General features: G+C 36.3%; 1 long non-coding RNA gene across 1 annotated transcript in view; it reads right to left on the reverse strand.

Moving 5' to 3' along the window:
* LOC107669744 (uncharacterized) overlaps window positions 1-11313 on the reverse strand; it is a 17415-nt gene extending 6102 nt beyond the window's left edge. The window contains exon 1 of the long non-coding RNA XR_001632028.1: window positions 11222-11313. This is a non-coding gene — a long non-coding RNA (uncharacterized LOC107669744). The remainder of the gene's footprint in view (window positions 1-11221) is intronic.
* Window positions 11314-14454: the final 3141 nt, after the last annotated feature.

Raw genomic sequence — 14454 nt, forward strand, 5'->3', positions numbered from 1 at the left:
TATATTATATTACTAATAGAAACTGGGAAACTAAGAAACTGTCAACATATCAACTTAATTATATTCACTGGGGGAAAAAATTATTTCATTTCATTTTTTTAAACATTTTAATCAAATTAGATCATTTTAAAGTTTTTTAATTTTAAACAATTAGGTAATTAGATTAATTAAGAATATTACATATTAATATTAAATTATGAATATATCAATAAAAAATACAGTAATTACATTACTGCATTTAAGTATATTAATTATATGTTATATTATTATATTAATTACATTATTAATACTATATTAATAATAACTTATATAATTTTAAGTAATCCTGAGGCCCCCTTGGATGTTTGCTAAGGCCCCCTAGTGAGCTGGTGAAAAAGTGAGATAAGATGCCATCGATTAAACGGAAGGAGGATGCGACTCAGTCTTTCATCTAGCATTTTATTGGACCAAGCTGCACTGCTCCAGGCCTCTGGATTGGGATATGGAGCTGATTAGACCATCAAAAAATCCCCTCATCTGACAAGTGGGGATTTTTTTCTGTCAGTGAGGGGGTGGAGGGTATTTGTTTTCCTCAGGGCCTCTGAAACACAGAGAGAAATTGAACTGAAGGGCCAAGGGTATTTCCATATGGGGCATGAGACACGTCAGGGAGAACACCCCTACTGCCCACCATATTGACACACTGACATGCAAGAATATAAGACACACTTTCAGGCCTGCATACATACATGTGTCTTCCTTTTTTAAGAAGACGTACAAACAGACATACCCAAATTAGGCTTCAGAAGTTGGGTGTCAAGCAGCCTACAGACCACAACAGAGGCAGAGCACTGAGGAGGCGGCAACAGGAACATGAAAGAGGCCTGTAATGTGGAACTGGCACGACAAACTACTGTAAGCATGAGACAAACACTATCTATCTGTTGCACTCCTGAATGGCACATCAGCCAGAAACACGTCCTTCAAGTCAAATCCTTCCTTACACACTAATGGACCTCAGTCAGGGCAGACTGAATATGACATAAACGAGTCCCTTTAATAGGTGTACTATATCCTTGCATAAACCTGCTGAAAAAAAGTACTTAATGTGAATTAGCTGGTCTTAGATGGTTTAGGTTGGTCTATCTGATTTCCGAGTCTGACAATTTGCACTTGTCAGGCCCAAAACCACTTTAAACACCAGGAGACCACCTAAAACTAGCAAACAGGCTTAAAATGGTTTTATTTTGCATCTAATTTTCAAAAACATGTTTTCTGGATTTTTCGACCAATAGAAATAAAGTTGGAAACAGAAATAATACTAGTTGGATTCAAGTCGCCTAACAGCCACAACTGTTATCTAAATCATCCTAAGTGGCTTGCTGCCTCTGCATACTGTATTAAGCCAGTCAGAAGAAAATATTATAATCTTCACAAAATTCCACACTTCAGCTTTAGTAACTAACTATGCCTAGCAAAAGCCATGGGATCAATTCTTCGGTAAAACACAAAACTGATCAAGTATGCTGTATGCATTGTCTTTGACATGCATAAACATGAAGGCAAACGTAGAAAATGTAACATGTAAATATTAAAATAGCAACAGGAAAATAATTCACATTAAACTGTACAAAGCCATGATGATAGATTCCGCACACGCTGCAGTCTGCAAACTGTGACCCATCCAGCCAACAAAAGCTCTTCTCTTTCCTTTTCCCGTCTCTTTCACTCAGACACACACAGAGAGTGTCAGACTGTCTTGTGAAATCATATGGGAAAAAGCTGTGGAGAGTACTTGTACTCCTGGCTACTTGCTCATCAAACACACAGAGCACAGGCCAGAGTGGAGTCAGGTCCTTGAGCAGACACTCTTCACGGCCTCCTGCAGCTGTGTGAAAGCCCATGGCTGTGGAGACAGTGTTTGCATTTCATAACTACAAACCACACGAATGGGCGACAAACCAGCAATGCAATTTCCACCCCTGCAGCTACAATTCAGAGAGAAAAATAGAATTATTTAGAGTCCAAATAAAAATTATATATAAAATTTAAAAAGTTTCATTTAAAAAATATAATTACTATAAAATAATTGTATGTATATGTGTGTGTGTGTGTGTGTATATGTATATAAAAAGTTAAAATATTAAATTAAATATTTAATTATTTATTTACATCTCTCTCTCTTTCTCTCTATACACACATATATATACCCCATATACACCATTTTTTCTATAAACATTGCATTGCATTTTTTTACAATTCTGAACATTCTCTACTATAACACACTTCCCCCCCCCACCCACACTATACTATCATTTGTACCTCATTTACACTAAATTATGTGCACTGCTAGTTAGTTGCTAACTGTATTGCATTGGTTCTGTACATGTGCTGTGCAAAAAAAATAATACATTTTGAATCTAATCTAATAATAACTCCTCAAACATCAGAGAAAAATAGATGAATGACTCAATAGCTTGATGACAAACGGTAAATACAACGCTAAAATGCACTGAATGCAGCTCATCAAACCATAACCATAAATCATAGCAGCCCTTATCTTTCTTCTCCTCTTCTGAAGCCCGTTCTGAGGCTCTTCAAAGTTTGCTGTTGTGGCAAATAATGCTTTGACTCTTTACTGGAAAAGCAACTTCACATTTGGACTCGGCCTTTTGTTGGCGTTCCTCATCATTCTCGTTTGTCATCATTATGACATCATCATGACAAACGGCTGAGATTGATCATGAAGTGCTTTTTAGAGTACCGCTATCTTCTAGCCCCAGGCCACACAGCACAGACCTGCCTTCCCCTCAGAGAGTGAGACAGCACTCTGGGGTCTGGAAATGTTCAGAGTCGGGAGAGATAAAGAAAGTGCACACTTTGAACAGATATCTTCTCTAAAGCGCTCCTAACGTGCACAGGAAATGCTTTAGATTTGAGATTTTCAAGTCTTGTCAGATTAGACTGAATATTTTAAATAATGTGTTGGGAAAGTTACCACCTCCTTACATTTCTTACAGTTTCAGAGATTGTATTACACTATTGTGTTATAATTCCCACTATAACTTCATTTTATTGTGTGTATCTAATGATATGATTATTTATTACCATTAAATAAAATACCATTTAAAAGCCACTTGGCATTTGGTCCTTTTTGTATCTAACTGCAATGAATTTTGATGTCACAGATCAAAACAGAGTACATTTAACAGTATCTCAATGCAAAAATAATGTGTAAATAATTCTATAGTTCATTGTACAAAATAGCCTAATTTCCAGAGAAATAAAAAAAAATATATATATTTTCATTGAAAATATATAAACATTTTACTTGATTTATTTGCAGTCCTTTGGCAGTAAAACAATATTAAAATACATACTACTGTACATTTTTAAATCCAACTTTCGTCATATTTTGACAAAATGCACTGTAATTACTAATCAGAAAAGAAAATGATACTTAGCTCATTGTTTAAAAAGACATTTCAAACCACTAATTCAAGCAATAAGAAAGAAACTAAATACTGTTTTAGACTGACACAGTAAGGGTTCCAGATTAAACTAACTAGTCTGGCTGTAGTTGATTGCCTTTGATTCAGTATTTAAAAAAATATTGTACATACTACTGTACATATTTTAGATTCTACTTAAACTTATTCTACTTTCTACATTTTATTGGATAAAATCACTCTGAGGAATTTAAAAACCATTATTTCTACTGAAATGATTTACATTTTTACTTGTTTTTTTTGGCAGTCTTTTGATCGTAAAACAATATTAAATTACATACAGTACTTTTGTACATCAGTCATTTCACCTAGTGTTAGGATGCAAAACGAGAAGTAGTAAATGGCTATTAACTAGGAAATGCCTTCTGCTTACTAGAACAGAACAGAACATGATCCTTAGCTCATTGTTAAAAAAACATTTTAAACCATAAACCACTAATTCAAACAATAAGAAAGAAACTAGATACTATTTTAGACTGACACAGACAGGTTTGCATTAACCATCCGACCAAACTAAACAAACTAGTTTGGCTATAGCTGACTGCCTGAAATGTTTTAACAAAACATTTCTTTTATTCAATCTCTAAGCCCTACAAGCCAAATTGTGAAACAATGCTGCATATAAAATTGCTCTATTACCTCTCAAAGTCTTTTAGTTTGTATAAAAATCCCTGACAATTAAATTCTATATGTGACGGGAAATGAATCCCTTACAGCATCTCAGACTGACATTAATCACAAACTCTAATGAAAATGATTAGTTCCTCCTTTCACTGAGCGTCTACTGTTCCAGATCCTATATTCCTGACCTACCAAGACTCTGGTCTGGTAATGAACCTACATTATGCAACGGGTCTCTGGCCCGCAAATGTGGTGCCAGTGAAGCTGGCCTGCTCCCAGAACCACATCTTTAAAGGAGTCATCATGCCACGCCATGCATAGACTGGCCACAGAGAATGATTAAACCTCATGACTTCAAACTTTCCAAACCCTAGCCTGTCAAAATGAGCAACTCAACCCAGGCAATGAGCTAAACTCACTTTTCAACAAGTCACAAAACAAAGATGGCATATAGGCTAAAATTCTGTGATTTCAAGATTTATTTAAGCGCTTTGTGAAATTTGTCTTAAAGAAGTCATATTTTTATTCAGAATTAAAAACACAAAATGTATCACTAGGCCTTGGTGATAAAATAAATCAATTGCGATCATTCAGCAGTGAAATACACTATTCCAATTCGTACGTTTACAATACATGAGAAATAGCCCGGAATTAAATGATTTAATAAATTATATAATGGAATTTTTTTAAGTACACAATTCATGGCTTTTCACTGCAGCAGAAGTCTGAAAGTTTCCGCAGTTTCTATGATGTTGATGTGCTAAGAGTGCCCCCTAATGTCCCGTGTAGTACATAACCAAAACAACTCCTTCAATCAGCACACAAATAATTACTGCTTTTAATTTGTAACTTAAAACTGCCTTAAATATAACATTATTTTCTTATAAATACTCTTAGTATTTTTATATATTTAAACTTGCTATAGCTAAAATCATTAAAAATGTCTCTGCTTAATCAGGATCAACATGATCATGAAATTGTATATACAGTGGGTACGGAAAGTATTCAGACCCCCTTCAATTTTTCACTCTGTTATATTGCAGCCATTTGCTAAAATCATTTAAGTTAATTTTTTTTCCTCATTAATGTACCTCTGTAGCAGCAATTCTACGACCACCCAGATCTATACATAACCTCACCTGATTTTAGAACAATCTTAGAAGTTCCTGGGGAATATGGGACTTTCAACTTCTGTGTGCTACATGGAAAAATTTTAACTGTTCAGAGGATTGAAACAGTATCCCATCTGATGTTCAACACGCATCAGATGGCAAATATTATTATAGTGGCTCCGTGGACAGGGGCCGATTTTTTGGCTGAGGTAGTTTCATGTATCTTATTATGTGGCAGTAAGAGAGGAAAATTGTAATCATCTGGGTCCAGATTGGCAAGATCCACCTACTGTGAAAGACATTGTATTGTCTGATATCAGATTTTTCATTTTTTTGACTGGCATCCGGCCTCGATCCAAACCACTGGGGATTCAGGCCTTTTTGGGCTTGAAACCAGAGTCAGATGATGGCAATGAATTCAAAGACTAAGCATTTCAGCACAGAGCAAAGGGAGAAAAGACAGACAACCCCTCTAATGCCACCAATTAATTTTGACATTGCAGATCAAAAGAGAGTAAATGCAACAGTATCTAAATGCGACATGACTCTCCCTGGGACAGAGATGGAGGGAAATAGCATCCACTGTTGTATGAGAGCGAATTTTGGCTAACCTTTAGTTTTGTGAACACCGACACCCTCGGCTTTTCTCTTGTATAAAAGAGCTAAAACAACACGCCAGCATGAAGCGCTTCCATATGTGACCCATATGCCCTGCTCAACCCAGACTGAGGGCGAGCTGGTGCCGAATGGCAAAGCTATGGGCAAAATCCTTGACCAAAATCATCATGAGACCCTCAGAAAACTGCTGTTTATGAGACGCCAACTGCAACACACTCAACAAGGCAAAACTATTTGTGAAGGTGATATTAAATGCATGTGCCAGAAACAAAATATTTTTAAATGGTTTAAGTAGCCCCCCTTCAAGCAGCATTCACAGCAAATATAACTTGTGCCGCTCTTGAGAATGACCTGAAAAAACAAAACATTATAATCTCAATTAGCCTGACTGTTAATAATCATAGCTGTGTCATCAAACATTATGGTTATTTGGACGCTTGAGATATTCAGTGGTCAAACACTGACCCGAAAACTTAATTAATTGAGTCAATATGTTTGGCTGGGATCAATTGACATTCACTGTTGTTTTCAACCGCTTGGTTACGGTGGTCTCTGCAAAGTCCCTGTAATGTCTTTCAGATTAGCAGTTAGTTAGAACTCAGTTTGCCTGCAATTAGGAACCATTACAGGACCACCACAAGTTTACCAAAAAAGTGACTGTAAAAAGTGAATCACCACTTCCCACTGGAGACATTAGCAGTTAGTTAGAACTGCAATTAGGAACCATTACAGGACCACCACAAGTTTACCAAAAAAGTGACTGTAAAAAAGAGAATCACCACTTCCCACTGGAGACCCCCAGAGCTAATGGCCCTGAAAAATTCCAGCAAAAGAAGCCTAATGCGCACTCACACACACAAACGTACGTGCACACGTTAAATACAGAAAGAGGTAGATTGTGAGAAACAAAATACCACATAATTTCCATGACCTTCTGAACTCTTCAACTTCCTTGAGATGGTTTCCAGGACAGGGGTGACCGAGTGCAGTACAGAAATTACAAAATTCATATCGTAACGGTTGCAATAAAGTTCTATGGATTTGAACCAACCTTGGGTCTCACTATCTTGCACAAGGGTCTTTGCACAGCTGAAATACTTGGACTTTTTGAACTACAGTGTTGAAACTATTCTTATCGGCTGATGGTAATAACCGGTAGAGCCTGCTAAAGCTGTTTAAGTATTATGGCTTACCCGTAGATCCAAGCTCTGCTGATCTGGACCACACTTCATTGATAGGTCCACTTGCTCCATCAGAAAAGTTTTTTATTTTTTTTTTCAGAAGACCTGATCTCAAAGCACTAAAAATGCACTGTATAAAAAAGCACTAAAAATTCTCCTTAAAAGTAACTGTTTTTAAATACAATTATTATAATTATTATTATACCATTATTTATTACAAATAAACCTGAGAGAATACTGAATATGTATCTTTAATTGCGTGTTGTCATGTAATATAGAGTAATTTAATTTAACACAGAATAATTTAATTTTCTAAAACATAAAATATAAATGACAGTGATAGTTACTTTATTTTGTACCACACATTACTGAAAAATTACTCGTAGTTCAATAAGGGAGTCAGTTTATAGCTCAGTAACAGCTTTAAACGATTCAGTGACTGATTCAAATGGCTTAGGCCTTGTGAGGCTGTTTTCATGTTTCATGAAAAAAAAAAATTAAATAAGAAAAGACCAGTTAAAAAGAACTGATTCATAAGAGTAATTTGTGCGCAAATTGGACATCATGGCTCGTAGTGTTTTTGTTGTTGTAGGAAACAAAACTGGTGAACACACTAACAAGATGATGTCTGATGAAACAAAAATGTCTACATTTTAAATTATTGTTCTTTTTTTCTTTTTATGTTTATTGTGTGGAAATTTGGAGCCGTGAGAATTGTTAAGAATGAGCAAACAATGACAGAATTTGCATTTTTAGGTGAACTAACCCTTTGGATGAACAACTGTTTTCTTCTCAAAACAGAATGTGAACAGAACCCATACTCGGAATTAGTGCTCTGCATTTATCCCATCCAAAGTGCACACACACAGCAGTGAACACACACACACCCAGAGCAGTGGGCAGCCATTTTTTGCTGCGGCACCCGGAGAGCAGTTGGGGGTTCGGTGCCTTGCTCAAGGGCACCTCAGTCGTGGTATTGAAGATGGAAGAGAGCGCTGTACATTCACTCCCCCCACCTACAATCCCTGCCGGTACGAGACTCGAACCCACAACCTTTGGGTTACGAGTCCGACTCTCTAACCATTAGGCCACGACTTCCCCACAAAGGGGGGGAAGATTTTTACAGATTAACATTTAATCACTACCGCTCCACTCAAGGATGCCAAATGTTCAAGGGTCACTTTCTCTAAAAATGCACAGTGTAAAACATTATGCCAACAATGGAAGGGCCAGAGGAAAGTATATAACTGGGAAGCCGACTTTCCCAGAACCCACTAAAGCACTGTCCAGTGAATGAGCCATGCCTTTGCAATGTTATCCACTCCCAGCAGTCTTTAGGAATTACAAGCCTGTTCTTTCATACAAATTATGTCGCCAAGAGCCCACTGGAGCCTTGAATATGGCGCTCAGTGATTGGCGGGTAATTCGATTGAGTGAAGAACAATGTACACTTAGCAGAGACAGATCTCCGACCAACCAACAGACAAGAACCTGGACACATATCACACTACCTATATTCATTAGAGCAAAGCTGAGACGGAAGCGAACAGTTCATTAAATTAAATAATCCTAAACAGAGTCACACACATTTATTGATTGATTGATGTGAGACAAACTACGGCTGCAGAGAACAGGCTTCTCAGCGGGGTTAAAAGTTCAGATGGGTCACAACCCCTGACTGACCAGTATTGCTGAGTCATGACAACATGCTACAAACATCCAGTGCTGTTGCTTCACAATAATGTCATTTTAAGGTCTTTTGCCTCTGATGGTGAGATCTGGAAGGCTTTTATACCACAAAAGAGCCACTGGCTAACAGGTTTGGCCTTCGTTTCTGCCAACTTCTCCCAGACCACCAGCGGAAATCTTTATGAAAGCGTATCTATCATGGGATCTGATACTGCTGGAAACAGGAGGGCTGAACCTGCACGTGACTAAACCTGCATCGAGGGCTAAATTGGGGTCAACAAAACATCACAACCAGCTGATGAACAGAATGCACATGGCCAAGTACTTTTTGGATCCATTAAGGAACTCTTCGACTGAGTGTGTTAAGCCAAAGGTATCAGATATTAGCCAAAGAAAAACCATGTACTTTAGTGAAAACAAGACCTTCTGACCTTGTGTACAATGGAATCGGCATGATTAGTGTCGTAAATTTGACTGAGTAGTGATAGACGTAGCATAGAATCCTGAACATTTCTCATGTCTTCTCAAGTTTGAGGTCAGTAATATGCGTGTGTGTGTGTGTGTGTGTTAAATTGCTCAAAAGTGACAATAAAGACATTTATAAAAAGTCTTTCTATAAAAGCTTTTTTTTTTTTACAAAAGATTATCTTTCAAATAAATGCTGTTCTTTTGACCGTTCTATTAATCAAAAAATCCTGAAAAACATTATCACGGTTAACACAAAAATATGAAGCAGCACAACTGTCAACATAGTAATAATATAATAATAAGATATGTATGTATAATACAATAATAAGAAATGTTTAGAATATTAGAATGATTTCTGAAAGATCAAGTGACTTTGAAGACTGGAGTAATTGCTGCTGAAAATCCAGCTTTGCCATTACAGGAATAAATTACATTTTAAAATATAAAAAGTAGAATCAAATATAAAACATAATAGAATAGAAAACAGAAAAATACAAAATATATAAAACAGATACTGACATTTTAATAATATTTCACTAATATTACTGTATTTTTCATCAAATAAATGCAGCCTTGGTGAGCATAAGATATTTCTATCATAAAAAAAGACTACTGAACCCAAACTTTTAAAAAGTAGTGTCCAAATGAAAAAGGATCCTCAGTACTTCAGGACTTATAGATTAGTTAATCTTACAAACAATGCGCATTAAAATATTTTTATAATTTGGTCACACTTTATTTTAAGGTACAATTCTCGCTATTAACAAACCATTAACTATGACTTTTGCCTCAATAAACTCCTAATTTGCTGGATTAGGGATATAGAATATGGTTATGCAGAATATGTGCTTTAATAAGTGCTAATAAACAGCCAATATGTTAATAAAAGGCATGCTAATAAGCAACTAGTTAATAGTGAGAATTGGTCCCTATACTAAAGTGTTACCTATAATTTTATATTAATTTTAAAAAGGTTTATTGTATGAGTATGGACAAATTAGATGAACTACCACATTCTACAAAAGGAATAGGGAAATAATTATGTAAATACTTTACAATAAGGTCTCATTTGTTTATTAACAGTGCATTATCCATTGTTTACAGATACAGAACTTTTTATCTTAAAAATGTATTGACAGGGTTTCTGCAGGATTTTTAAGCTCAAATTTAAGACTTTTTAAGACCTTTTTGAAGACCTGCACAAATAAAATTAATACCATATGAGCGGGGTAGGGCAATGTCTATATTAACATATTAAACTGTGAAATGATTGTAAAAAGCATGATTTGCAGTTTAGATACAAGTTTTCACAAAAACAAAAGGTTTTATAAAATGATACACTTCACATTTCAGCCTTTAAACCAGTTTTAAGAAAATGGATGAGTCAAAAAGTATTAATTATTATATTAATTTAAACAATTATTTTCATTAAATTATTATATTAATTAAATAACAAATACATTTTACGGTTTAGATTTTTATAATGCATTATCTTCTTATCGATCCACTAGTTCACATTTACAGCTCTGCGTGTTTGCAGGGTAAAAACATGGGGCGATTTTCGCATTGGTCTGAACAAAAACAACAGGAAAATGCACATTCATTCTCTGCCAGCAGGTGGCGCTTTCGGAACTGCAAAAAACTAACTGTTTCCCCGGTAACGGCTATACACAAAGCAGTGCAGCACCTGACTTTGAAACCTGCAGCGCTCATGTTTATTTAATGAAATCATAGCCTTTAGAAGTTTAATTGTCACATTCAATTTAAGACCTCTTGAAATCATAAATAAGACTTTCTTGTACAATTTAAGACTTTTTATGGCCTTAAATTTGAAAAACGTTTTAAGGACCTGCGGGAACCCCGATTTAAAATGTTTAGATTAACATTAAGATGAATAAATCCTGTATAAGTATTGTTAATTGTTAGTTCATGTTAACTAATGCTAACAAAAGAAACCATACTGTAAAGTGTTACCATTTTATGAAACATTTAACCATGCACATCTTTAACCATTGTAGAGGGCATATTGGAACCTACAACCTACCATCAAACTACATGCTGGCTGCTGCTGCGCACTGCTGGCCTTCGTGACAGTGTTATAGTGCAGTCTCAGGGGGGCAAACACCTGGGTGGTTCTTGCATCCCCCAACTCAGAGAAAAAGAGAGAGAGAGGGTCAGAGAGGAAAAAAGAAAGAAAAGGGAAAAAAAAGCATCTGTTTAGTTTCACCAATCAATGGACGAAACCTCTGCACCGGCCTGAACAAACACAGAACGCAAGCTGTAGCAGGTGGTGGAAAGGCCTATTAAAACTTCCTCTCTTTCTCATGTGAGAGGTCTCGCAGGGGCAGGGTCTCCCCTGGACAGACAACCTGTACCTACAGACAGCTGTGGGCTCAACCTGCATCTGCAGGCCGAGAGGAAAAAACAAATAAACTGTACAGAGTGCGATTGCTAAGGGCAACGTCCAATCAAAGGCTTGTCAGGGGTTGCACTTGCTGAATAAATGACCTGCCTTGACAGGAAATTCCACCAGCAATTTTAATTCTGATCAGACTTCAAGGAAGTGGAAAGAATAAAAACACATCAGTTATAATGACAGGAAGTCTCCAATCACATGGCAAGCAGCTGTTGCCAGCATAGGGATCAAGGAGCCATGAGAGGATGGAGGGATTCTGGTGTGAAATGCAGATGGAAAGAAGAAGATGAGATGGAGGGGAACAAGAGCAGCAAGGTAAAGCCTGCATTTGACAAAACACTCGTTTTTAGTGCACCGCTTGCAGGTTTAAAACCCAAATCAGAGGGAACTAAAGAGCAAAAGCTCTGCTTCACATCACAACTACCAGCGATGTTATGCAAATATACCAAAAGCTGCTTGTTATGGGGTCCCGTCCATATGGAGATGCTTAGGGTGCTTTTCAAACCATCTGCTTTTTATACCAGGCCTGGCTCCCGAGTCTGGGGGATGCAATCAAATTAGCTGAGCTCTATGTGAGCTTCATTTTAACAAGGCTATAAATTTAAAAATGTAATTGAAATATGACACTTTAAATATGATTGGCTTTCAGATATATGATTGAAGCCAATGGAGTACATTAGAGTACACTTGTGGAAGAGGGCGGCTCAGCGCTGACTGCTGTGTCGAGTTAACAAATGGAGAAGCCAAGAAGTCTTTGTGGTAGGAACCACACTTAAACTAATAAGGAGAAATATCCTGACATTATTCTTTTACAAACAAGTAGAAGTGGCTTTGATTAAGCACTTTCACATTTCATAAATCAATCAGCTCAAGGAGTTTTATTAATACTGTATCGTGCTACATGAAGTACGGATTTACTATTTAACCATTTAAAGGAGTTGTACTCTACTGAATTTCAACAAAAAGGAAGGCCGATGATGCTATTTCACTATATATTTTTATTTTTAGAACTTCCAAGCTTAAACATGGGTTTCAGTGATGTTTTGAATATTGTTGTTTTGAATAACATTACCATGGTATTTACAGTAAACACCAGAAAAAATGTGTTTCAGAATTTATAGCTCTAGCTGTATAATTTCTACTGGTTACTACTGCAAATGTAAAATCGAATCAATTATTTGTTGTATTTTTTCTGTTTTTTTGGGGGGGGGCTAAAATAAATATAAAATAAAAAATGTAAATACATTTGAGATATTTGAATATGTATCTAAAATATGGAAAAAAAAATAAGATGTTTGTTTACCAATATTCTTCAAAATATTATCAAAATCTTCTTTTGTGCTCCAGAAAAAAGAGAGCCAGGTCTGGAACAACTTAAGTATGAATAAATGATGACAGAACTTATCCGTGTGAACTATCCCAGGATATTACTATTTAAACGTAGATGGATTAAGAAATTGGTCTACAAAGGATTCATCTACAACATTCAATCTTTTGAAAGGTCATGCACACCTGAACTGATAGTGAACTCAATAATCATGGCAAAAGTAAACTGGTAGCTCTCTACAGAAACGCAGGCACAACTCCAAGTGATGTTCTGATGATAGAAGCCATCTTGAATTACCCGTCTGCATCCACTTAAAGCCTGACTCAATGCCGTTACTGTTCTGCCATTTCAAGCAGAGCCACTGATGGGCAGGCATCTCTTTTCAAAAAAGCTGTCCCCCCAGCTCCCCTCTCAGGAAATGGAGGCCGCGGCTGGTCAAATGAATCTTAATCTGCACAGGTTTGGAGCTCTTCAGTGGAACCAGACGGTCAGCATGACAGCCCACCTGACAGCGATGAAAATCAAAGCTCTTCACCGAGCAGCCCGTTTCAATTTCAGAACTTGTCCTAAGCTGTTTTTTCCATGAAATCCCAAATTGCCTATTTTGATTGAATACAGATAAAACTACATAAATAAGTTATTGTAGATCTTAACAGTGGTTGACAAGGTGAATACATGCACATTTGTAATTAAATGTCTGATTTTGCGCTACATAAATATCACTTCACACAAGAGGCAATTACTAGCCTACAGTATAAAACACCAGGAAAATATATTTTAATTACATTTATTTTGAATTGAATTAAGCATAGGTTATGACCTCACATCGTAGTTGGCCGGAAAACTTAAATTGATTAATAGCATTATTTTTCTCTCCACAGTTCATGTGGTTATAGTTCAGAGTTGGCGAATAACTAACTGGAAGCAATGCTACTTACTACATTTTTCATCAGCATGACAATAGCTCAGCTCTTTCCAAAATAACACAGTTTTTCCAGTAACAATCTACTTCGAAATGAGCAGCGATGTAGCATGACAAAGTGCTGTATTTAAAGTGTCACATTATATTGTACATGCAGCTTTACAGCTGAACAAACTTGAATCACACAGACACTCCTAAACTGATTCCTTTCAGTGAATCGGCTCATTGGAAGATTCATATAAATGAATTCATTCAAAAATGATTCACAGATTCATTTGAGTCATCTTTTTGTAGGGATTTTTTAAATGCTGCTGTTTATCATTAAGTGGACTCCGTAATACAAATGTTTCTATTTTTATTGGTTTCATTTAGAAACCCAGAAAAGAAGTAAGGACATCATTAAAATAGTCCATGTGACATCAGTGGTTCAACTGTAATGCTATGAAGCTACAAGAATACTTTGTGTGTGCAAAGAAAACAAAAATAAAGATTTTAATCAACAGTTTTTTCTCTTACATGTCAGTCTTCTCCGCGCGTTCATGAGAGTACAGTACCACGATGTGTCAGTTGAATGCTTTCTATGGAGGGTCAGAAAGCTCTCAGATTTCATAA

Source organism: Sinocyclocheilus anshuiensis, unplaced genomic scaffold (assembly GCF_001515605.1).
Source record: "Sinocyclocheilus anshuiensis isolate Anshui unplaced genomic scaffold, SAMN03320099.WGS_v1.1 scaffold253, whole genome shotgun sequence".
Lineage (NCBI taxonomy): Eukaryota > Metazoa > Chordata > Actinopteri > Cypriniformes > Cyprinidae > Sinocyclocheilus > Sinocyclocheilus anshuiensis.